Here is a 25771-nt window from a genome sequence, read left to right on the forward strand (position 1 = left end):
ATATAGTTAAAAATAAAAGAAATATTAAAAAGAAGACACATAGCAAGGAAGAAGTGAAATGAAATAATGATAGTATCTAAGAGGCTTCTGGCTTCTATCAACACAGGTGGGGAACACTTAACCCCCCAGTTCCTTCTAACTCATGGTTCTGTGACTTTATGGCACATCTAGATTATTTAATATGCAGAAAAATAGATTCCAGTAATCATGTCATTCTAAGAATAAATCTCCTGTTAAGGCAGACATAGGCTGTCTGATCTCCCCACCCCAATAAATCAGTAGAATATAAGATTTTACCCAAATACATCAATATCTTGAATTTTTGGGTCATTCTCTATAAAGATGAAGCTATATTCAAGAGACACTGGCCAGAGTTCATTAATCATATTTATCAGTGTTCACGATCTATTTTACAAACTGTTTTTTTTTAATCTATTGCTTTAAAAATCCAGTTGATGTGGATGATATTTTCGTTAAGTGGTTGTAATGCAAAGTTAGACTTCAAAGCAAAGGCTCATATGTTATAATAGCTTGTTTTTACAAAACCAAGTGGACCATTGTCCTTTGGATACCAATTAGCATGAGCACTGGTTCGGCTTTGCTCTTCTCAGCCCTAATGAAGTGAAATAGTTCCAGATTTCTAGTTTGCTTTGCTGATTTTTTTTTTCTCTTGGTTGCTAAAACCTTTTTAAGCAAGTCTTTTAGGGGTGTATTTTAGTAGTGTTTTATGCAACTTTAAATGCAAAATATATGAAAGAAATTGCATTGTGCCAGGTCGTTAGGCTAGGATTAAATTAGATGTTTGGGAAAACCTATTGTGTGTGGTAAAGTACTGCACTGCTGTTCATCATAATAATAATAAACATTTGGAGCAATGAAGGGGCGTGTCTAACAGCATGGGCTTTGGAGGCTGAACAACCTGGGGTTGAATCGTGCCTTGCCTCCTACCAACTCTGTAATTTGACATTTTTCAGTTCCTATGTGTCTCCTTTGCTGGCCTATTAAATGTGAATAATATCAATATCTACTTCCCGGGGTCATTCTGAGTAGTAAGTAGTGAATGTATATGTAACGCACTTAGAAAGAACTGGCTTAGTACATGTTAATATTAATATTAATGATATTAACTCATTTGATATTTGTTAGAAATTAATGTGTTGATTAATCAATGAATTTTCTTAGGTTTTAATGAGAAAATGTATGCAGTAGACACAGCATGAGTCGTCATGGGTGTTGTCTAATTTCATTGCCCTCAAGAAGTTGCCTGTTATAAAATGCACCATTACTGTGCATGCCTCCAAGGGGAAAAATACTGTCGATTCTCTGTAAGAAACCAACAGTGATGAGACATATTCCTACTGCACAGAAGTAAAATTCAGGGCAGGGGACTTGTTTTGGAATCCATGAGATAGAATGGCTTAAAAACAGCAAAAGATAAAAGATAAGAAAAAGGGAGAAAAATAGAATATTTTTTTTACCAAAATAGATTCTCAGTGGCCTGAGAACTGTGAATTTTTCTTCCACGTAAAAAACCCCAAATTCTAATTCTTCTTGGCAAGGAAGAAACATTAAGGAAACTGCTAATAAATAATCACAGAATAGGATCATATTGAATTAGGACAAATCTTCCATAACACTCACAGATTAGAGATTGAGTTTTTATGAGCAATCAGCCCAGCTCCCACCCAAAGTCAATGAATGCCTCTTCTACAGCATCTCCCAGTTACACAGGTGATATTTTGGGCACATTTCATCCCAAGGTCCCTCTCAAAAAGACTTGAAGTTGCTCTTATGAGAATGTAAATCCCATTCCAGTACTGAGGTGGGTGGGAAGAGAGTAGCCTGAGGCAGGGTCATGCTAATCACCCTTGCCAGGCTTGAGGGGAAAGTGAGTGCTGTGGCTCTAAGTGGCTGGGGGAGGGGGAAATAGCATGAAAGAATAGACAAGACGTGGAGAATCAATGATGTAGAAGAGGAGGAGGAGAAGAAAAAGGAGGAGAAAGGGGAGGGGAAGACCAAGGAGGAGGAGGAAAGAGAAATAGCAGGAAAATAGAGGAAGAGGAAGGAGGAAGAGGAGTAGAATGGGGGATAAGAATGAGAAGCAAGAGGAGATCTCAGTTTTTGTAGCAAACGTTTTTGGCCCAACTATTCCAGCAACAGGTGGGAGAAAACAGGGCTGTCTTGAAGGACAGGAATTGAGTAAAACCAGAGTAGTTTCTGACTTTGGGGGGGGGGGGTTCCTGTAATTACTGAGAAACACAGTTATTTCCCCCTCCCATCAGCATGACACCTCAGGATGGCCTACTAAGCAGTCCCATCTGTTTGGGAATATTAGAAATTAGAAGCATTGGAAATTATATTCTCTCTCCTCTCTCCTCTCCTCTCTCTCTCTCTCTCTCTCTCTCTCTCTCTCTCTCTCTCTCCTTATCTTTCAGACTGTGTATGTGTGTGTGTGTGTTGCATACACATGTAGGAATGTTTCATGTGTGTTGCATACAGAGTTGTACACGGACATGTAGAGGCCAGAGGTCGACATGGTTTCCTCTTGAGTCACTCTTCACCTTATACGTTGATGTAGGCTCTCTCACTTGAGTCCTGAGCTCCCTATTCAGCTATTCTGGCTTGATAACTTGCTCTAGGGATTCCATGGATAGATCTTCAGAGTCCTGGGATTACAGATGGGTTGCTATGCCCACGGATGTTTACATGGATGCTTGGGATCTGAACTCTGTCTTCAAATTTTCATTTCAAGCACTTTGCCCACTGAGCCATGGCACCAGACCCAGTTGCTTTTCTTCTTTCTGTGGCCAAATACCTGACAAGAAACAGCTGAAGGAGAAAGGCTTTATTTTGGCTCACAGTGTGAGCTATTGTGGCATGGAAACCCTGGCTGCAGACACTGGAGGCAGCTGCATCCACAGCCAGGAAACAGAGAGAATAAGTGTAGGTACTTCACTGACTTCAACTTTTTACTTATTCTGGGTTTTCAGCCCATGGAATGGTGCTTCCCACACTCAGGGGGAGCCTTTCCTACCTGGTTAAATCTTACAGAGATGCTTGTGGGTGTTCTGTGATTCTAAATCTCCCCAAGTTGAAAATCAAGAATCACCATCACAGAAACCATCGAACAAAACAGTTCTCAACCCACTTGAAACTTACAGCTGTCTAGAAAGCTTAATAAACACAATGGTACTCTAGCCTTACCTCCAAAGACTGTGATTTCACTGCCCTTTGTTTTGGGACTTTACATGATCAATTGTTTTTTTTTTTTTTTAAAAAAAAAAAGCTTCACTTGAGTGATTTTAATTTAGGTCCAAGGCTGAGAATCTCTGAGATGAGTCAACCTACTCTGTACAAACAAACTGGCTCAGACTAGTACAATGTCTATTACAGAAACAGCAGAAATCATCAAAATGATCAGTGGGGGAGCCAGTGATGACAGTAATCCTCCAGTTATCCATAGAGACAGAATGCATTAATATCTTGGCATAGCCGCATGGTGGAGTACACATTCCTGTTTCCTAGACATTGAACTTGATCATGTGACATATCCTAACCAATGAGTTGTTGCTGCATGGTTTAGTTTGTCTCTTATTCTGCTGCCCATTTCCATAAGAAAAAAATGGTCTTACACAATTAGTACCCACTTCAAGAAAAATTGAAAACTTCCAGCCAGGCTTCGGCCCAGAGAAGAAGCTCGATATGCATGAGTCAGAATAAATCTTATTATTGTGAAGCACTGTCCTTGGAGTCCCTTGTTAGGTTGTGGCATGAGCTGAAGGAAACCCAGGCTTCATACAGCAGTTCATAACCTCCCTGAACTGCTAAATGTTTATTACACATAGGCTGTGGGGCACAATCAGGTTATGAGCTGCCTAAAATGCTTCATACAAGACATATCAATCAGCCAATCAGATTCTTCTGTTGAGTAGCACATACAGTGTGGACATGTAGGAGTCAAATTTCTATTTGAGAGCTGCAATTCCTCTATTGGACACATTTACACATGTCTATTGTTTCCATAAGTCCTAAATAATAGCAGCCAATAACCTTATAGGACTACAATATAGAACATTTATTTGATCTTATGAAAACTTTACTTTTTTACAATCACAAGCTCCATTTTACAGAAAAGAAGATCAAGGCAATCTAAGATAAATTACTTGTCCAAAGTCAAATAGCCAGAACAGGAAGTGCAAAGGATAAAGGGTACAGTAAATGATATATTGCCTCCATCTTGACTTCATTTCTGGGACCAACAAAACTATTCCTATTGGTTACCTTGACAGATAGACATTCACCCAATATGTTGCTTTTTCTTCAACATATTGTCTCTAATCTTGACTTTTAATTTAATTTTTGTCTATTCTTTTGTTTGTTTATTTGTTTTTCTACATGATTTCTCTGTATTGTCCTGACTGTCCTGAAACTCACTCTAGACTAGGCTGGCCTCGAACTCACAGAGATCTGCCTGCCTCTGCCTTCTGAGTGCTGGGATTAAAGGCATGTGCTGCCACCACCCTACTTGACTTTTAATTTTTAAATTAACATATGATAATTGCACATGTTTATAGAGTGCTATGCTTCTACACATGTAGAAGGAGTAGCGGACTGTGTTCCCACCCAGCTCCCACACGGCTAGCTTTCCACCCCAAATAACAACACACAAGCTGTGTTCTTTTAAACACTGCCTGGCCCATTAGTTCTAACCTCTTACTGGCTAACTCTCACATTTGATTAACCCATTTCTAATAATGTGTGTAGCACCATGAGGTGGTGGCTTACCGGGAAGATTCTAACCTGCGTCCCTCTCAGAGAGGAGAACTATGGCATCTGCCTCATTGCCTTTTTCCCAGCATTCTGTTTGGTCTACTCTGCCTATCTAAATTCTGCCCTATCAAAAGGCCAAGGCAGTTTTTTTATTTACCAATGAAAGTAACACATACACAGAAGGCCCACCTACACCATACACATGCATATATTATGCAATAATCAGATCATGGTCATTGGCCCATTTGGCATTGTTTTGTGGTAGGAACATTTGCATCTCTCTTTTCTAGCTATTTTAGAATATATAACGCATTACTATTATCACTAACTATTGTTCCTTCACCATGCCACAGAACACACTATAAATCTGTACCTCCTGACCATCCTCACCCCTCCTTACCTTCTCATGTCTAGAAGGCTCTCTTTTGTAAGCACTGTTTAGCTCTCTTTCAGTGTGATCAACATATGCCCATCCCACATATTTTGAGATCATGCAGAATACGTCTGCACTTGGCTTATTCTACTTCTTATATATTTCAGATTCACAAATGGTCTCAAAACTGACAGGATTGCATTCTTTCTTAATGACTGAATAGTATACTCCTGGGGATATATATTGAACTACCTTTATCCATCCAGCTTTTATGGGTATTTGTGTAAATAACAAATCCTGCTTATGATAAATAGTACTGCAGTAAGCATGTAGCATACAGTTACTCTTTCTTCAAGCTGACATTTAAGTACAGGAGTTTATAAAATTGGAAAACACTATATATAACATATTATGATCATTTGTGTATGCTTTCAGACTTAGAGGCAGCCTATGTTTTTCTTATTAAGAACAGTTACACTATAAATAGAATTTGGGGTCAAGATAGAAAATGTCTGATAATAACACTAACCTTCAAGAACTATAGTTACCTAAAAAACATCAACTATTCTTGCCTAAGTTTTCTGTGGGTTTCTTTACTTCTAATGGTACATTTTAAACTCAAATATTAGCAGTACTGATAAGTATAGAAGGAGAAAAGCTATAGGTCCAAACCATAGCACCACAACACTATAATTTGAAGAGGGATTGTTCTATTATTGTTATTATTTATTATTTATTATTAAAAGCAAATATCAACTGCTCTAAAATCTTTGTAGAAACCATAGAGGCAAATCCTGTTTGTTTAGCAGATACACATCATTTCATTTTCTAGAGTTCATAAGAAGCCTCTGTGACTTACCATGACTGCTCAGGATCAAAAACCTCTCCCAAAATTTGATGCTGGTACATAATAGTTAATGATTTCTTTACCCACCAGAGGCTTAAAATGTTAGCTTCTCCTTCTGTGAAGTTCCCTTCCTGCCAGGGCACTAGAATGTGATCAGACTCTACTGATCAAATGGTAGCACCTAAGGCCTGTCTCTTTCTATAAGGAAGATAGAAGTTTTCCTTTAGAGACCTCTCTGTGTGTAAAAGAATGGAAGTCCACAGCCATCCCCAACAGTGAATAGAGACTAGAATAAATACTGAATGTTTTACCCCTGAGTTTAGTTCTAGCAAGGGAAAAGAGGGGTGGAAACAGCTTTTGTCTAAACTTGCAGAAGGACTGCATTATCATTCCTAATTTATACACAACAAAACAAAAGGTTTTGAGAGGAGAGGTGAATTGCTTTCCATAGCTAATAAGGTCATAAATGAATTGGGAAGGATTTAAAACCACTGTTTACCATTGTCTTAATCACCGTTCTATTGTTATGAAGAGATGCCATGACCAAGGCAACTCTTACAAAAGCAAACACTCAATGGGGGGCTTGCTCACAGTTTCAGAGGTTGCTCCAGGATCATCAGGTTGAGGAGCATAGAAGCACATATGGTACTGTATGCAGCACTAGCTGAGAGCTACATGCTGATCCACAGACAGAGTGAGAGACTGGACCTGGCATGGCCTTTTGAAATTTCAAAGGCTACCCCCAGTGACACACTTCCACCAACAAATCCACACCTCCTATTCCTTCCAAACTGTCCCAAGGTCTGCTAACTTAAGCCTTCAAATATATGAGCCTATGGAGGCAATTGTTATTCAAACCACTGCAATCATACTTAAATGTCTATATTATTCACTTCACTATCGTCATAGATTTTAAAAATTTTAAAATGTCCTCATAGTATTTGACAGGACTCTCGATCCTTTCCTTCTTTGTTGTAGGCTGGATTTAATAACTAGTTACTAACAAAGAGGAAGGAAAACCTGTGTCTATTTCAACATACAAAAATGAGGGTGCCTAATTAAACCTGAATTGCAGACAATGAGTGATTATATTCAAGTAGCATGAGGCACAATTATACTCACTTGTTGCTCATCTGAAATTCAAATTTAAACCGGTATTCTGAATTGTATCTGATCCTGCAAGTCGAAGCAGCAGTGCATGCTTTCAGAAGTTAAGTCATGAGATAATACTGTGCCTTATTCTCTTTTCTCTCACAGATCCTTTACCCTGGGGAAAACCAGCTACCATTTTATAGAGATATTCCATAGAAACTCTATAGAAATACCCATAAGTGAAAAACTGATGTATTAAGATAGAAATAGATGAGAGTTGAGGCTGCTTTTCAACATCCACACGGTTCTTATATAATTCTAACACAAGCTGACATCTCAACTTCAGCTCCAGGAAGACACTGAGTGAGAGCTATCACCTAAGAAGAATTCTGATTTAGAAAAGCAATTGATATTACGTGTCTTCATCTGAAGCTATAAATTGTAGAGTAATTTATTTGACAGCAAGAAATAACTAATATTCCCATACGATGTACGTAGATGCAGATCTATCAGAATTCTAGCCAATCTTTCTGCCATATGGATCATTTTGTTCAAAAGAAAAATTTTCAGCCATATTTAGAAATGTCAGAATCTCTATGAAATATACTTTAGAAGTATCATCATGGATGAACCAATACAGTTAATTGGAGAGGTTTTTGTTTAAGAAACATTTAATCAAAAATAATTGTTTAAAGCAAACTTAAAACATTGTCGTTTTACAGATTGAATCTTTCATTATGTTTATCAGATTATTTGATAGCCCAAATAAAGTAAAATTATTTCTTGACTTTTACAGGTTAAGAAAAGTTCTACCCACAAAGAAGGTCTTATGGTTCAATGAATGCCAACAGTCACTAGGCAAGGATCTCAACACAGATCACCACTGGACACCTCAGACTGAGCAATGTCAATTCTTTCTAACAGTAACTATTGATCTTAAATGGTATACCTTTGCAGCCATTTCTTAATATCAAGTATGTTAAAGTGAAGGAAAAAAATGGTGATGAATCACCTAAAGTCAAATTAAAAACTTGAGTCTCACTTGACCTCTGCAAACTCCATTTTAATTTTCCTTATTAATTCAGCAGCCATATTGGCAATGCCATTGGTGCTCAAGAATTGACTCAATCATTCAGCAAGTCCTGCCGTATTACTTGACGTGATATTTCCCATCATGAGAAAATGTTATCATCATTAACAACAACAAAATAACGCATACTGGGCCAGAAATGCAATAGGTAAAAATGTAAGATAAAGAAAAGCAGAGTGAAAATGGGGTGGTTGTGTTCCCACTATCAGACTTAGCACCCCTGTCTTTAATTTGGTAACCGGAAAACTAGTAACTAAACAAAGTCAGTCATCAGATGTTCAACTGTACCACTGGGCTCCATAGGAGAGGCCATGTTGGAAAACTGTTAAGTAGTGTCTAGAAACATCTTTGTTCCTCTTGTAGCAGTATTATCCACTAAGCAGGCAATATTTGGAATGACAGGAGAATTAGCTGCACATAAGGAGGAAAAGACATTAGAGTTGGTTGGTAAGAATGAAAATTATGCACAAATGCAGTTGCATGAGTTGTTGGAAACCAAGGTAAGCAGAGAGAAAAACCAATGCCACAAGCAAAGTGACTTTGGAATGGTCTGCAAGCTTTGCTGTGGGAAGTTGCTACGGAAGCGGCTTCTGAACAGCATGTGGTCTATGCTAGGTGCTTAAGAGTCTAAACATTTCACCCCTGCTTATCCTGGATTTAAAATGAAATATTCATCTATAAATATAGCAGTCAATAATAGTAAGTATCACCACAAGATCTAAATGCTCCATTTCGAAGAATTCGAAGAAAATGAAAAGAAAATCAAGAGAAACGTTTAGTTACTTACAAAAAAAATTGACTTCTAGAACTAATAAAAAACGAGTTAACTTGAGGGAATATTTATTACTCAGGGCTGTCTAGATTCTATTGTGTATTTTACTTATGCTGGCCAACAATTTCAGGTGAAAAGCCTTGTAATTGCTTCCTCAGAATCTCTTACTTCTACAAGGTATCATCGCGCAGCTTCAAACACAGTCCTCGGAATCCTGGACGGGAAGAGAGTGAGCAGCTCGCTCACATGACAGCTGTGCCCCTTACTCTAACATTTCCGGGGAACATTCTCCCTGCACTAGGGCGGGAAATAGGGAAAGGCTTCCTTCTGAATTGGAGAATTTATCAAATAGACAGCAAACTTTGAAGTTTACAGTTCAGTTTACTGACAGTTACAGAGGGTGGCATGTTTTTGCCTTTCCTCCAGGCCAAAATTACCCTCAGGTGGTTGAGGTGGAATCTTAAATGTGGTAATATGAGTTTACCTTAAGAACTGCACTGAATAATCCATTTGGGCAGAGACTTAGCTATTCCTTTCAGTTAGACTTTGTGGGGGCTGAGAGTCAGAGAGAGAAAGAATTTGGGAGAGATAAAAAGACAGAGAGAGAGAGAGAGAGAGAGAGAGAGAGAGAGAGAGAGAGAGAGAGAGAATGAGCAAGAAATTCCAGACAGCTGAGTAGATAAGAAGAGAGAACCTATCTGAGTCATAAAGGCAGCAGATGTAACAGCTGTTGGTTACAGAATTCATTGTGTGCACTTGTGCTCTGAAATACGTGTGTGGCTCAGAATGACATCACAGCCTTCTCTACTGTTTCCTTAACTGCTATTTTCTCCCAGCAAAATCCTCTGTGCCCTGAAGGAAACTAAACATGTATTATTTTGCCACCAGAAAAAGACTGGCTAATAAACAGAACATTATAATTTTACTGTTTTCATTTTGTCCTTACAGGAGTCCAATGCACAAACCTTGTATTTGGAAAATGTGTGAGCACTACTGATTAGAATTTCACTGTCTTTCATTCCTCAGTTCCAATTCTTATATTTCCTCCACATAAAGTCCTGTGTGGGTATGTTCACATTAGATATAAGAGGGTTCCAGAAACTACTTTCTCTAATTTTAAAAGGGTCTAATAGCCAAGAAACCAGGGCGTCCAGCTTGAATGACAGCTTTCCAGTGCCTCTCACTCACCTTTGCAATTTAACAATTTCTGTTTTATTTCAGAAAGGAAGAAACTGAAGTAAGTTTGCATCAGATGTCCACAGTTAAGACACAATCCTTCATGGACAATCCTGACCCTAGACACAGATTTCTGCCAAGGCCATTAGGTACAGTATCTTCTCTGCGAGAATGAGAAGATGCTACATTCTATCAACAGAGACAAATGTTTTTACAATGATATGGTTATATAGTTCTATAACATGGTTTTTTATGAACTTCAGCTTCAAATTCCCAAAATATATATGGAATTACATTAGTAGAGTGATACATGCCCAGAAAATTTTCACCCTGCCCAAGATGAGTTTCTAGTATGCATTGTTATTCTCCAGCCCGGTTTGCTGTCTTTTCTCTTACATATTAAAAAAAAAAAAAGACCTAAAGAAATAAAGTGTACAACAACCTGCTTAGTTGGAGATATTGTGTCTCTGTGAGTTCATTTTGGTTCACCAGCATGACAATTTTGGGGCCTTCTCTTCCATACAAGCCATACCCTAAAGGTAGAAGGCGTCATTCATAAGACACTATTTAATTGAGCAGCACCTGTGTTCCTGGTGCTGTGGGAGGTGCAGCAATACCATATTTAGCAAAACAGGTATGATGTTCACCTTCCTAGAACCATTGTACCTTAATTAAGAAAAATATGCAACCGTGAAGGGTATTTAAAAACATGTCCTGTGGTGTATCTGGTTGTCATAAAAGGGGAGCAATCTAATTCACCTTACTTTTGTGATCCCTGAGAAGGTGAAGGATGGGGAGTTCAGTAGGTAGCCTTTGAATAGGCCAGCTGAGTTCCATGTGATTCTTCTGAGACTATTAAAGAATAATTGAGTACAGAAACAAAAGTTGTTTATTTGTTTATAGTCCATTCTTAGTTCCTCATACTGGATCACAGTCAAGAACACTCTGGGCTATTGTTTTAGTCACAGATATCCATTTTAAGGTAGGTTTCACGTACACCATCCTACAGAAAGGAGGAAAATGTCCCAGGTAGATAAGATAGCCCATGTTCTGGACTGGAAGCTTTCTAGGTTACCTTCCTTTTCTGTTTGCTGTGTCTTTACGCCTTGATGCCACGTGCCATTTATGAGAAAACAGCTAATACTTTCTCACTTTCCAGAGTTCACAGCTTTCTGATTTCTGATCTAGCCTGCAGGAGCAGCATGCTAAACCTGAATACATTATAGCACACATTTCCATCGTGTGCCCCCAGGAACTCACACATCCTGGAGTGTTTGGTAGAAGGTCACTTATCGCCTATTGTTTTCAACCCTCAGCACTAACAAGGCTGGAAATCTTTTACTCAACAAAATACTACCTTGTTTCAACCATGGCTTGTCAAACACCCCAGAGAGGATGCTCTCAGGCATCCCCTGGGGCCAGAATTAAACACAAAAACCAGCAATGCCTGAATTGTGTGGGTGACCTATTTTGAGCAGTTTAAAATTTGAAAAATGAGAAAGAAGACAAAAATCACATGCACACAATTGTGCAAGCCACTGCCAGGTCATCCGGGGGCAAGTGAAAGGAGAGGAGTTTGGGAGATGAGTCACATTCCTCTGTAACCTACTGTCGTTTTCTTTCAAATGAAGCACTAAATACATGTAAATCAAAAGATGTTACAGCGGGAAGAGTGTTAGAGACCCAGGTCAGACCCCCCAACTTACAGATAAGGAGAAGAGGCATCATGTTGCCCTCAGACAGACTAAACATGTGTGTGACAAATGTGTGTGAGCTCTGGAGTTAGGATTCTGATATTGCCTAGATCTCAATGTGAGTGCAAGCCTTATATAAGGCATGCACACAGTACCTAAAACAATGCCTGTAAATATTAGTTATCACAATAGTTAATGATGGTGGAGAAGTATCCTAAACATGTTGTATCAGGTTAAGGAGAGATTCGCTATAATATCTGGGGAAATCTCTCTCAGTGTTGTTCCCAAGACACTGGGCCAGCAGAGGTCCTAAAGGCCTGAGGTAGGGGTAATAGTATGGGGTCATGTTGTATTCCCAAACTCATACATACACATGGAACTTAGAGCCCAAATCTATTAAGTTTATCATGTAAACTATGTGAAGTATATTGATCAAAGCTTTGCATAAGCCAGGGTTGTGGTACAAGTGGGTCATTTCCTGGCTCTTGTTCTTATTCTTCTGCGTACTGAAGGTGCTGGCCTGGATCTTTACCCTTCTATTTAGAATATATTATGACTCAAGATATATTTACCACTTTAAAACAAATAAAATATAGTTAAGATCCAAAGTAACATAATTCTTATCCCTGTTAGATTCAACTTAGAGTTCCCTGGAGATGTTAAAAAAATTATTGCTTTGAAAATGAATAAACCTTAAATTATAGAATTTAGGTTGAAAATATTTCAAAATCAGATTATTTTTCTCATGAATCTAGGTTGGCCTCCAACTTTCTTTCTAGCCAAAGATGACGTTGAACTTCTGATCATGTTTTCCTCTACTTTCCAAATGATTGGATTCCAGATATACTGAGTATTGAACAGAGGACCTTGTACAAGCTAGGCATACACATCAATGAAAGAACGACATCCCCATTTCTAGGTCAGATTTTGATTATGATTGCCACAAAAGCAAGGCCTTACTCTTTGATTGTTATTACATTTAGTTCTTGGTGGCAGGGTGGATGTTAACAGTAGCAGCTCAGATGGATGCTAACAGTAGTCGCCTCGGATAGATGCTAACAGTAGCACATCGGATGGATGACAACAGTAGTCACCTTGGATGAATGCCAACAGTTGCACCTCGGATGGATGCTAACAGTAGGACCTCAGGTAGATGTTAACAGTAGCACCTCGGATAGATGCTAACAGTAGCACCTCGGATAGATGCTAACAGTTGCACCTCGGATGGATGCTAACAGTCGCACCTTGGATGGAGGCTAACAGTCGCACCTTGGATGGATGCTAACAGTCGCACCTTGGGTGGAGGCTAACAGTAACCACCATATATGGTTACTTTCTACTCATCACTTTATGGTGATTTACTTTGTATGATAAGCCAGGAGTAAAGTAATGCCCTATGAAAGATGGAAAATATGAGCATCAGAATTTACCTGTCTAAGGTACCACACTTTTAAGTAGTGGTGCCAGGATTCAGCCCCAGAGAACATCAGTCTGCATATGCAAGGTAGTTGACTCTCTAAATATGACAAGAAAAAAATTTCTAATTATTTGCATTCCTCACTCTTCTGGAAACTTCCAGAATGTCCTACATCATGGACAGAATTTTAACCCCTATTTGATAAAGTATGTTGTCTATTCTTTAGTGAGAGGTGGTTACTTAAAACAGTGTGTACATGTACACACACACACACACACACACACCCCTCCCAGCACACAGAGGAAACAAGAACAAAAAGAGAATAATCTGAAACAGCTGTCATACCTGCAAACTTCCATCCAAAGAAATCAACCAAGTTGAGAGTGCTTTGAAAACTAACAGTATTTACCAAACTGGAAATCTAAAGTTTGACTTCAAGACCAGATATTAACTATTATTATATACAGCACCCCTGCTGGGTCATGTCCCTGGGAAGCTTAGATGCCAAATTAGCAATGAAGTCTGACAAGTCCATCTATCAGTTCTGTTCAGCCAATCCGTTGGCAATATCCTGTTTCCTTGCAGATCCAGGGAACACACACTTGCTAAAGGAAAATAAAGGTACTTAATTACATTTGCTTTTGAATAATTAGTTCATTGAAATTCTTTAGCTGAAGGAAAATGTCATTTCTAATTTACAGAAATCAGTATTTGAAATATAGTTATGGCTGCTCCGAGAATCCCTAGAATTAAATAAATTTAAGTAGGCACATTTAAGAAAGCCGTTAGAGCTACCTAATGATATCCCCTCCAATTTTCACTCCAGTATTGCTGAGGTGGAAATCTGCCAAAAGACAGCCCACCCTGCTCCCAGCTGAGGGTGTATGTGGCTTCATGGCTGGAGGCCCAGATGGAGTGGACAAAGGCGTTTCACACGCACCTGGCAACTAGGGATTTTGATGGGGCTCTAAGAAATACAGCAACACATTAGGCAGGAACAATCAACAAAGTGTGTGTGGGGGGGGACAGAGTCCATTGAAAACTGCACTACCCCATGGGAGAATTCTCTCAAAGGTACGTGCCTTCTGCTCACAAATTCTGCAAGTAACCCATCCTAGATTTTCATTCCCGCTTATCCTTACCCCAGCATCTTAGACAGCCAGGAAGGGCTACAGCAAACCCTCTGATCATTACCTAGTAACCTAAAATGTTATTAGATAGGATAGTTGACTAAGAACAAAGAGCCTATCCTTCTAAATCTGCTTTATTCAGGCATTAGTGTAACTTGAATTCCACCACATCTCTTTGTTGTTGCACAGAAACACAGGTAGACTGAATGCAAGCGAAAACAGCACCACATCACTTTGGTAACCAAGGCCACTGTCGATGAGTCAGGGAGTAAGGCACGACTTCAAAATGAGAAAAGTTAACTTCTGGCCTTGAGAAAGCTGTCTATAAACCAGGCAGTAGCTACCTCAGCAGAGCCCAGCCCTACAAACCTGCAAACTTGAAGGAGAAGGAAATGCTATGGCCCAATCTGGCCCTGTTCAATACTGTGACAAGAAAGCCTGGCCCCTGATGATAAGATAAGATATGGCCCACTTAAACATTTGTGTCTCTGTTTGGAAAGCAATGAGGCCAAGCTGAAAAGTGCCCTGCTGTAAGCATTTTATCAGGCATGAAAATAAACATTTGTGGGCTTAGCACCCCCCAGGCCCTTTCCCATTTCACTCTAACAGGGCCCTCATCAACACTTTATCTCCACTACTACACATTACCTAGGAGATGACCAGAACCGGGAAACAAACAAAATTTGCCATTGGCACCACTGTAGCAGCCACAGAAAGGCATGGCCCAGAACCCCTTCAAGAAAGGCCTTTATTCCTTGCTGGGCAGACCATGGACCATAGGTAGCCTCCTGCTGTCAGTTTCTATAGGGCCTGCCATAGCAGCAAAGAACCAAGAGACAGAGTTCATGCTCTTTCTTCTCAGGGTAACCTGTGACCAATGGGTAGGCCAAGTAGTGCTATATTGGTGAGGGTACTCATCCCAGTGATGAACACTGTGCTAGGCAATAATTACCCCATCACTTCCTGCTAGGCCAGTACTCTTAGGCTAGACTTAGACCAGACAGACTTTTTCCTCTGTTTTGTTTGTGTGTCCTTGTCGTCTCAAGTGCAACTTCAGTGAACACACATCACTTCAAGCTTGACGTCAGGTGTGTCCACACCCCCTTCCCAATGCCTTCTGCCTCTACAACTGAGTTAACCCAGGGTCTTCTGCATGCTGAGTCCCACTCTACCACATAGGCTCAACCTCAACACACAAAGTATATTTTAGACTGCTTCCAGAGACCCTATTCTGCGACAAGTCTTTCTTTTCATTCTGTGACTATATTACTCTTCCCTCACTCCCAGGAGCTCCCAAGTAAGTTAATACAAGACATTTGATTGGAAATTCTGGTTTTGATTTCACTTATTGCTCAAAGCATGATATAGTGGAATAAGAACAGGGTTTGAAAACAGAGCTTTGGGCTCAAATCCCACCTCTGGGTCATCTGAAGCTTGGAATTTAATCTTTCTAATCTGCAGTTTTCTCCTTCATCAAGTGGTAGCAGCACAATTCAGCTAGTAGGGGTTTTGTAACCATTAAATGTGATCATATACAGAAAGGGTCTAACACAATGTCTAGAACACTACATGTAAAGTAATTAGTTCCTGATTTTCATGGTTCTTTAGTATTTATTTATTTATTATGTATACAATAATCTGTTTGTGTGTATGTCTGTAGGCCAGAAGAGGGCACCAGACCTCATTACAGATGGTTGTGAGCCACCATGTGGTTGCCAGGAACTGAACTCAGAACCTTTGGAAGAACAGGCAATGCTCTTAACCACTGAGCCATCTTCCTCCTCTTACACAGTCTAACCTCCTAAAGAATAAGAACTGATCTGCTTATTTCATCTAGATTTTCTCCTTGATGTCAAAAATGGATTGATGTTATACATGATGTAGAAAACATATCTCATTTGTCAATTTAAATAGACAAATTTGAAAACATAAGGATGAGTTAAAATGCATCAAAGTTGATGTCTATCTATAATCAACGTGAAACGAGGTTCTAGGTGTGTCACATTTACAATAATAAGTTGTACTGGTTTGTATTTATTGTCAGGGAAGAAGGATACACAAGAATTATATTGATCATATTAACCTATGAACATGTCTAAAGGACATTGTCTTTACTGATAATTGGACCCAGTCCCTCCACAATATCCCTAGGCAGGGGTGTCGGGGTATACACTTTATACAAAAGGCTAACTCAGTATAAGCCAGGGGAGAAAGCCAGAAAGCAGCATCTATCCATGACTTCTGCTTCAGTTCTTCCCTGAGTTTCTGCCTTGATTTCCTCCAATAATGGTACATAGCCTGAAAGGATAAGCTAAAATAAACCCTTTCCTCTTCTAAGTCGCTTTTAGTCATACAGTTTATCACAGTAACGTAAAAGTGGTGTGAGGGGTCCTTCTGTCTGTGTGTTGCTTTTATTAGTTAATGAATAAAGAACTACTTTGAGCCTATGTCAGGGAAGAACAGAACTAGGCTGGGAAAGCTAGGCTGTATTTTGGGAGAAAGAAGGGCAGAGTCAGAGAGAAGTGATGGAGCCTCCAGAGACAGACACTGGGAACTTTACCTGGTAAGTCACAGCCACGTGGCAATACAGGTTAATAGAAATGGGTTACATTAATATAGAAGTTAGAAAATATGAAGCTAAAGCTAATGGGACAAGCAGTGATTTAACTGATACAGTTTCTGTGTGATCATTTCGGGTCTAAGCTGGCTGGGTGGCTGGAAACCAACAAGCAGCCTTCTCCAACATAAAAGCAAACCAACACACAAATGCACAACAGCTAACTGCATAAGAAAGTCCACAGAGACCTCAAAATAGATTTCTACGTCCTCTTCCCTGATGCCAAATGCATACATGATTACTAACCTATATACACACTATGGCTTCTACCCAAGATGACCAGACTAATCCAGGCTCCATATTTAACTCCCTTAAGCACTTAGATGATCCAAAGACAAGCAAGCATGGATCGATCATCCAGTTTATCCAGACAGGTTGGGGAAAAGGAGCTGTGGTATGTAATTGGTTCAGAGGCTTTCTTCTCTCACTAGATATAAAAAAAAAAAAAGTGGATATGTCAGTTTCCAGTCACAGGAAGAAACAGCACAGGGATGCAGCTGCTATCTCTGAAAGCAGAGAGACGGGAGGTTCCTGGGTAAAGCTGCCGGCACATTGAGATACAAAGTCAGCTCCATTGCTCATCTTCCTGCTATGTGAGAGAATAAATGTCCTTACTGTTTTGGCCACTTGAGGCTGGAATTTTTTTTCACCTAAATCATCAGCTGAATGTATAGTGGAAGGTAAGACAAGCATTCAATAAAACAACAGTAATTATCCAAGGTAACTCTTTTCCAGTGGAACAATGCCAAAATAGTTGTGGTGTGAGAGTTCTGTCTGTCTGTCTGTTTCTTTTCTTTTCTTGTCATACACAGATGATCTAATCTGGAATGCTTCTTTAAGGAAATAAAATAAGGTACAGAAAAGTTGAGTGAGTTATTGGAAAAGACAACTCACAGATACTGTAAAGTGTCTACATAGTTAAACCCCAAGCTATCTACTACTGCAGAGTCTGGATTTGTTCCCCAGGACTAGGTTTATTCTCCAACCAATCACAGAAATGGACTCTTCCTCAAACAATTTGCTACCTGAATGAAAGAGACAATAAGTATTTGACCTGCCCTGAGAAGTCACCATCCTTTATGAGACACTCACAATGAAATAGAATTGAAAGTGCCCTAAATGTAGTAATATTTCATTTGTATTTTAATAAATAAAGCTTTCCTGAAGATCAGAGAATAAAACAGCCGCACTGGTCAGCATTACAGACCAGGCGGTGGTGACACACACCTTTATTCCCAGTAGCCACATTAGTTTGCCATAAAAATCGAGCAGTACATGCCTTTAACCCCAGTGGTACATGCCTTTAATCCCAGCTCTAGAGAGATTATAAAACATGAGGAAACAGCTCTCAGACACAGTCTCATTCTGAGGCTTCCTAGAGGCAGGGTTCCCATTTCTAACTGAAGTAGAGGTAAGAGCCAGTGACTGGCTGTTTTATTTTTCTGACCTTCAGTTTAAATCCCAATTTCTGTCTCTGGATTTTCATTAATTGTGCTACACTAAGGAAGAAATGGGAGGGATTCCAAGGTGTTGGGAGAGATTTACCACATTCAGAAAGAAATTCCAGTGCCCTCAGAAAATCATTTAAAAAGATTTTTCACATTCATTCACTTGTCCTGTAAAAGTCATGCAAAAGGGAAAAGTAACACCATTTGGCAGTTTTATCAATTTATTTTCTGTGTATATATTCTGCATTCATTCACTGAACTAAAGATTCCTTATGGAGCAGGTCTTTCTGTGGGTAGTAGAGAAACAAAGAGAAATCCCAAAATTTTTAAGAAACTACATATTGCCTCCAAAAATTCACCTGTAAAGAGGTTTTTTTTTCTTCAACCATTTGTACAATCTTTTTTTCTAAACATTCAAGAATGTACCTCTTGTATGTTTGCCTATCCGTTCCTAATAAGTGTTGGTAGAACACCACTCCCTCACTCCTACCCCCACAGTAGGTCTTAAGTCAAAAACTAATACCATGCTTAGTTTCTTATCTCAAATGGACAAAATGATGGGGCTTAGTAAGATGCCTCATCTTACAAAGCCAGATTTCAAACAGCTCTCCCAACTCTAAAACTATTAGAGTTCTAATAGTGATGATTATTAAACATTTAATAACCTCTTATGCCCAAAGACCATTAGCTAAAATCTTGACAATCTGAACAAAGACTCTGTTGCTTCCTTTTAAAATGTGTTTCTCTCTTTTGTTGTCTGGAAATTATCATGAAATGCCACCAACTAGAAAAAAAAAAGAACCACAAGTTTTATTCGAATAAAGCACAGAAAAGACACATGCACACACCCTCCCAAAATGGAACCAACCCCGGCCCCCTAAAGGCAATGAACAGCATAAGGGTGTTTTACTGAATTCAGGTTGCAGAATTTCAGGGTCAGGGTGCTAGAATTGTGATCTAAATGCAAACTTTGAGCACAGGAATAATGTGACAGTGTTAGACAAAGGACTGGAGAGGTGGGTCAGCCAGTTACCAGCTTGACAGACAAGCCTGAGGACTTGAGTCTAATCCCCAACATCCTCATAAAAAGATGGGCACAACAGTATACACCTGCAATCCCAGTACTCAGAGGACCAACAGAGAAGGATCTTTGGACTTGCTGATGAACCAGGCTACCTAAATCAGCAAGTTCAAAGTTGAGTTTGAGGTCCTGTCTCAAAAACTAAGATGGAGAGTAAAAAAGTCTACCTCTGGCCTTCACACACATGCACTTTCGTTTGTATGATGTACACACACACACACACACATACACGGAAACACACACATAGAAATCATTGCACAAAATGACAAATATTTTTTTATGAGTTTGCTATTTGCTTATGGTTTGGGGGGGAAGATGAACATGGAAGAGAGGCATGGGAAAGCTGTGCCCAGAATATTTACCCATCGCTCACCTGCCCTTTATCATAGGAGGCATCATAAGATAAAGGAGGAAAGAAAAACACGTTGGAAGCAGAAATATAGCCTGATTGGCAGGGAAAGAAACAGAACAACAATAACATCTAAAATCCTAGGCTTGAGAGATGGCTCAGTGGATAAGGGACTTGCTGCATAAGCATAGAGACCTCAGTTCAAATCCCCAGAATGCATGTAAAGTTAATTGCAGTAGTAAGTGCCTATAATCCCTGCACTCCTACGGAGAGATGGGGGCAGAAACAGGAGAATTCTGAGAAGCCTATGGGACAGATAACATGGTAAACAAAGGACCTATCTTAAACAAGGTGAAACATGAAAACCAACAGATTTGATTGTCCTCTGACGTCCATACTTGTGTCACGGCACACATAATTCTTCATTAACACACATAAACTCGCATACCTATACATTGCACATATACACGAATATCATAATAAAGTAAGATTTACAATCCTTAAATACTGTTTTCGAAGTGCTTAAGTGTCACTTTTTTTTTGACATTACTTTATCACTGTCTTTCCCACAGCCAATGACTACAACCTCCGTGTACTGAAGTCTGTTGAAATCTGGAATAGAGATAGCATGTCTTGTTTCCCCATGAGTAGAGACCACATAGGAGCTGTAAGAGTGGAGGACAGCAGGCTGGGCCTCTGCTTTGTAGTTCTGTAGAATAATAAAGGACAATTTCCCTGCCACTGTGCAGTAGATACTGAATCCAGAGCCTCAAAGAATGAATGTCATAAATGACCCCAGGAAATCGGTCACATCATCTGGATTCCTTGACAAAGCATTCAACCCAGAGAAAATGAGAGGACAAGGAAGGGAAAGATCTTTCAATGTAACACCATAACTATGAAGGTGAGCACCAATACATAATCAAAGAAGAAGAGAAAACAAACCTGAATCCAAAGAAGAAGCTGCTTAAGATCAGTGAACTATAAAGCCAAGTATCTAAATGTTTAAACACATAATGAAATTCCCCTTTCAAGCCACATAGTGTCATGCTGTCAAGAACTTCACAGGATTCTTTGTTAAGAGTTGACAGGCTTTGTTTGAAAGCAGGCCTCTCCCCTCTCCAACAGGACAGATGTTACTGGTGCATGCCTATTCTTCTCCCAACATGGGAGGAGGCTTGCAACCCACTGGTTTTCTACACCATTAAAATGACAGATGGCCACTTCGTGATAATTGTCATAAGATTCCATGCCTGAAACTGAGATGTTTTCTTCTTATTTTCCCACTTATTCTATTTTAAGTGACCCTATTAATGATATATCTCTACTTGAAATAATTGGATAATCCAAAACTGAGAAACAAGCACTTTCTCGTCCTCATTGTTTTTCCATCTTTATCTCTAACAGCCCCAGGAGATCACAAACATTTGTCCTCGGGGCAATATCAGCAGTTAATGATTCATGTTCAAAGACTGTGAGTTGTCTAATTAACAAAAGACAGTGTTTTACAGAAGCCATTTTTGCTTTCAAGTTAATAGCACACACTCGGTACGAATGCTATGATGCCATGCAGGTCTTCAAAGCTGTGGCATGCTACTGTTTCCAAACGTTCCAATCTCATTTATCTGACCAAACTTCAAGCCATTAAAAACAAACTATTCTCATTTGATTCCTTTTGATTTATTGGCACTCTTAGGGCACCATTCACACACCACATCCTCTCATAATGTACTCATAAAATTATATTTTGGTTTTTATTAAAATGGGCACTTGATTAATAAAAATAGTATGAGCGTATTTTCTATTAAGTATATTCTTAATGATAGCAGTCATTTTTTAAAAAAATCACAATATTTAAAATAACCCAATCATCCTTTTAATGTAAATGGTGACTCGAGTGAAATATTTCCTCAATAGCAAGCATGTGGTAAGACTTCTGTTGCTATAGCAACATGCTATCCTGCATCTTCCTGCAGAAAGACTGATAAATATTGACATTTTCAAAATTACAGTATGTGTATCTGTTTCTGTTGTCGATGCCTTTGAAATAAGCAAAACTTCAAATACTTGAGATGAAAGTTTTATAGACACATCATGATCTTGGATTTCAAAGTAAACTCATTGGCAAAAATACAGAGAGCTTGTGCCTCTGAGATGGCTGAATACTTCGCAGGTCCATTTACTTTCATTGCTCAATTCCATGTCTGTGTTCACAAAAGCAAGCAGGACCATAGCTTCGTATCTTTGCCACATAGCACAGTAGTTAAGAACATCAGCTTGCCAATGCAAGCTGTCTTGGTTTGAATTTAGACACCATGGTCCTTTATGGAACTTGAAAAAGTTATCCAGCCTCAAAGTGCAATACTTATTTTTCTTATCTTTTGTTTGTTTATTTGTTTTGTTTGGTTTTTGAGATGGGGTTTCTCTGTGTAAAAATTTTGACTATCTTGGCACTCATTTTGTAGACCAGGCTAGGCTCAAATTCACAGAGATTCATCTGCCTCTGCCTCCTAAATGCTGGGATTAAAGGCAGGAGCCACTACTGCCTGGCTCAAAGTGCAGCTTTCTTTTCTGCAACATGTTGAGTTTTCTTATAGCTAAGTAAAGATGATATGTTTATAATTAGTGTACTTAATATTCATCAAGAGGAAGCTGTCATTGGTAGATGTAGTCTCCCTGGCCCTGGGATAACTATGAAAGTAAAAATGAATTTGGGGCATGGTAGCCTATGTCTGTAATCCCAGCACTTGGGCAGCAAAGGCAGATCTCTGTGAGTTTGAGATAGAAGATGAGAGAGAGAGAGAGAGAGAGAGAGAGAGAGAGAGAGAGAGAGAGAGAGAGAGAGAGAGAGAGAGGGGGGGGGATAGAGAAAATGAAATAAAATAAAACACAAAATAAAAACAAGAAGTAAATGAGCTACTTAACAAGATAAATTTTAGTATTCTTTTTTATAGGTGAGTAGAACTCAAATTCAGGAAATGATGGGACCTGCCCTGTGTTAGGGTAGGAATGTTACAAGTTCCCTGTAAGTCACTGCCAATTAATCTACTGAGGAGCAATAGTATAAAATTAGGACATTGTTTCCAATATCCTCTCCCAAACACAGAAGAATAGGGGACAGTTGTTATTCCAACAGCTAACTTCCCCACAGAAGTTCTGCCACTTTCAATCTTTGTCAAAATTGGATTCTCATAATTAAGAATCATTGTTCTCAAAGAGACGAGTGGCAACCTGGGATGTTAAAACTTGTTGATGACATCACACGTAGCAGAGCAGAGACTTATGTGTTTATCCCCACCTCACCCATCCCAAAGACTTGCTCAGCAAAGAACACATGAAAGCCATCTTTGCAAGAACACTTTAAGTAGATCTCCTCATTCCTCAGTGACAATTACTTGACTTACTGCCTTATGCCATTTACTGTGAAGAAAATCATATTTTATATGAGTGTATATAAATTATGTGAGCATACTTAAAAGCTCTACATAGGTGAAATCTGTCACATGTGTTCATCTAGGGAAGTTGCTACTAAGATAGATGTTCTTAATATATACTTTGTAAAGAAGACCTAGTTTTCACCCCAAAAGCCTTATCACTTTACACATTAGGGTGTTACTGAAGAGTTTCTGTACCCCATAAGCCTCTCCACCAACATAATAATCCAAATCAGACCAAATCAAACTGAATTAGAAAAAGCCCAGGTTTAATACATACAAATTCTCCCAGATGACTTTCCAGCCCCCCACCCCAGAGAGAAAATGGGAAATGAAGACCAGAAAACCACGTGTTTGTTCCCTGGGGGGGGTGCACTTTCAATACCCTATGGGAGTGGTCTTGAGCATCTTTGGGTAGGGGGTCATCATTTGGAAAGCTTTTTTGGGTGGAGTCTGAACTAAGACAACTCTAGAGGAAGGGGGCTTGGAGTGGAGCATCTGCCCAAATGATGTAGGTGGGTCATCTGTCTATCTATTGCTTTCGTTGGTTAATTAATAAAGAAACTGCTTGGCCTTTGATAGGACAGCAGCTTAGGTAGGCTGAGAAGACATAACAGAATTCTGGGAGAAAGAAAGCTGAGTCAAGCAGACGCTATAGCTCTCCTCTCCAAGATGGATGCAGGTTAAGATCCTTCCTGGTAAGCCACCACCTCGTGGTGCTACACACATTATTAGAAAAAGGTTGGTCAAGATGTGAGAATTAACCTGTAAGAGGCTAGAGCTAATGGGCCAAGCAGTGTTTAAAAGAATACAGTTTTCATGTAATCATTTTGGGTAAAGCTAGCCAATGGCCGGGGGCCCTCCCGGGTGGCAGGAAGCTGCCCATGGCTCCAACTACACCCAAACATTCCACACTTTTTAGATATATGGATGCCAGGGGCTAGGGTGACGTTTCCATCCAGTTATGTAATTCTTACTCAAACAGAAAGGAAAGGGAACCAAAGCTCACATGCAAGATTTTTTAATCACATCCAATCTATCTACAAGTTAAAATCTATTCACAAAATATATGCACATAAGACTTATTTTTTTCCTTTCATATTCAATATTCACTAAAGGCAATTGGATTTCATTCTTTAGAGAAGAAAGATGACCTAATTTTATACATTAAAAAAATTATATATTAAAGAGGTATCTGAAAAAATATAATGGATAAGACTTCTGTATGAACTTGTGTCGTGAGTCTGCATTAAGCTATGGTGGACTTCATGGAACATGTCCTGGAGGAAAAAATGAGAACTTAGCAGTGGTAGTGCATGCCTTTAAACCCAACCCTCAGGAGGCAGAGGCAGGCAGATCTCTGTGAGTTTGAGGCCAGCCTGATCTACAGAGTGAGTTCTAGAGCAGCCAGGGTAGCACAGAGAAACCCTGTCTTAGAAAAGACAGAGAAGGAGAGAGAGAAGAAGAGAGAGAAAGAGACAGAGGGAAAGTGAGAGAGAGCTCAGTCCTAAGTTTTTATATAACTTATATGCTACACCATGCTACAGTAAACATTTTGCAGCAAGCAATAACCTTAGGGTCTTTTTTTTTAAGAGTCAAATTATCAAATTAGAAAAAATACATTTACCAGGTACTTTAATCTTTAAACTTTGGGGAATTCAGAAAAGAACAAAAGTTTAGAATGAATGAAAAAGGCATAGCTATGGCAAGCCTACCAGCATTTCAATATCTATGTTCTTTCTATGCTTTTCCTCCTGTTAAAAATATCATTGCCACACTGAACCTGAAATAACCCTATCCTATAGCAATACTGACGAATATCTTGCATATCACTATAGAACCTTCATCTGGTGATGGATGGAGATAGAGACAGAGACCCACACTGGAGCACCAGACTGAGCTCCCAAGGTCCCAATGAGGAGCAGAAGGAGAGAGAACATGAGCAAGAAAGTCGGGACCACAAGAGGTGCACCTACCCACGGAGAGAGTGGGGCTGATCTAGTGGGAGCTCACCAAGGCCAGCTGGACTGTGACTGAAAAAGCATGGGATAAAACTGGACTCTCTGATCATGGCAAACAATGAGGGCTGATGAGAAGCCAAGGACAATGCACGGGGTTTTGATCCTACTTCATGTTCTGGCTTTGTGGGAGCCTAGCCAGTTTGGATGCTCACCTTCCTAGACCTGGAGGGAGGGAGGAGGACCTTGATCTTTCCACAGGGCAGGGAACCCTGACTGCTCTTTGGACTGGAGAGGGAGGGGGAGAAGAGTGGGGGGAGGGAGACAAGGGTGGGAGGAGGGGGAGGGAAATGGGAGGCTGGGAGGAGGCGGAAACTTTTTTTTCTTCTTTTTCTCAATAAAAAAATTTTTTTTAAAATATCATTGCCAGCAAAAACATGACCAAAGTCCCTACATTCTCAAATGTTTTTCACAATTAATGTCTTTTCTTTATCATTTGTTTGTATGATATGCAACAACGACA

Source organism: Alexandromys fortis, unplaced genomic scaffold, assembly GCF_014885135.2.
Source record: "Alexandromys fortis isolate MF-2015 unplaced genomic scaffold, M_Fortis_MF-2015_v1.1 scaffold_48, whole genome shotgun sequence".
Lineage (NCBI taxonomy): Eukaryota > Metazoa > Chordata > Mammalia > Rodentia > Cricetidae > Alexandromys > Alexandromys fortis.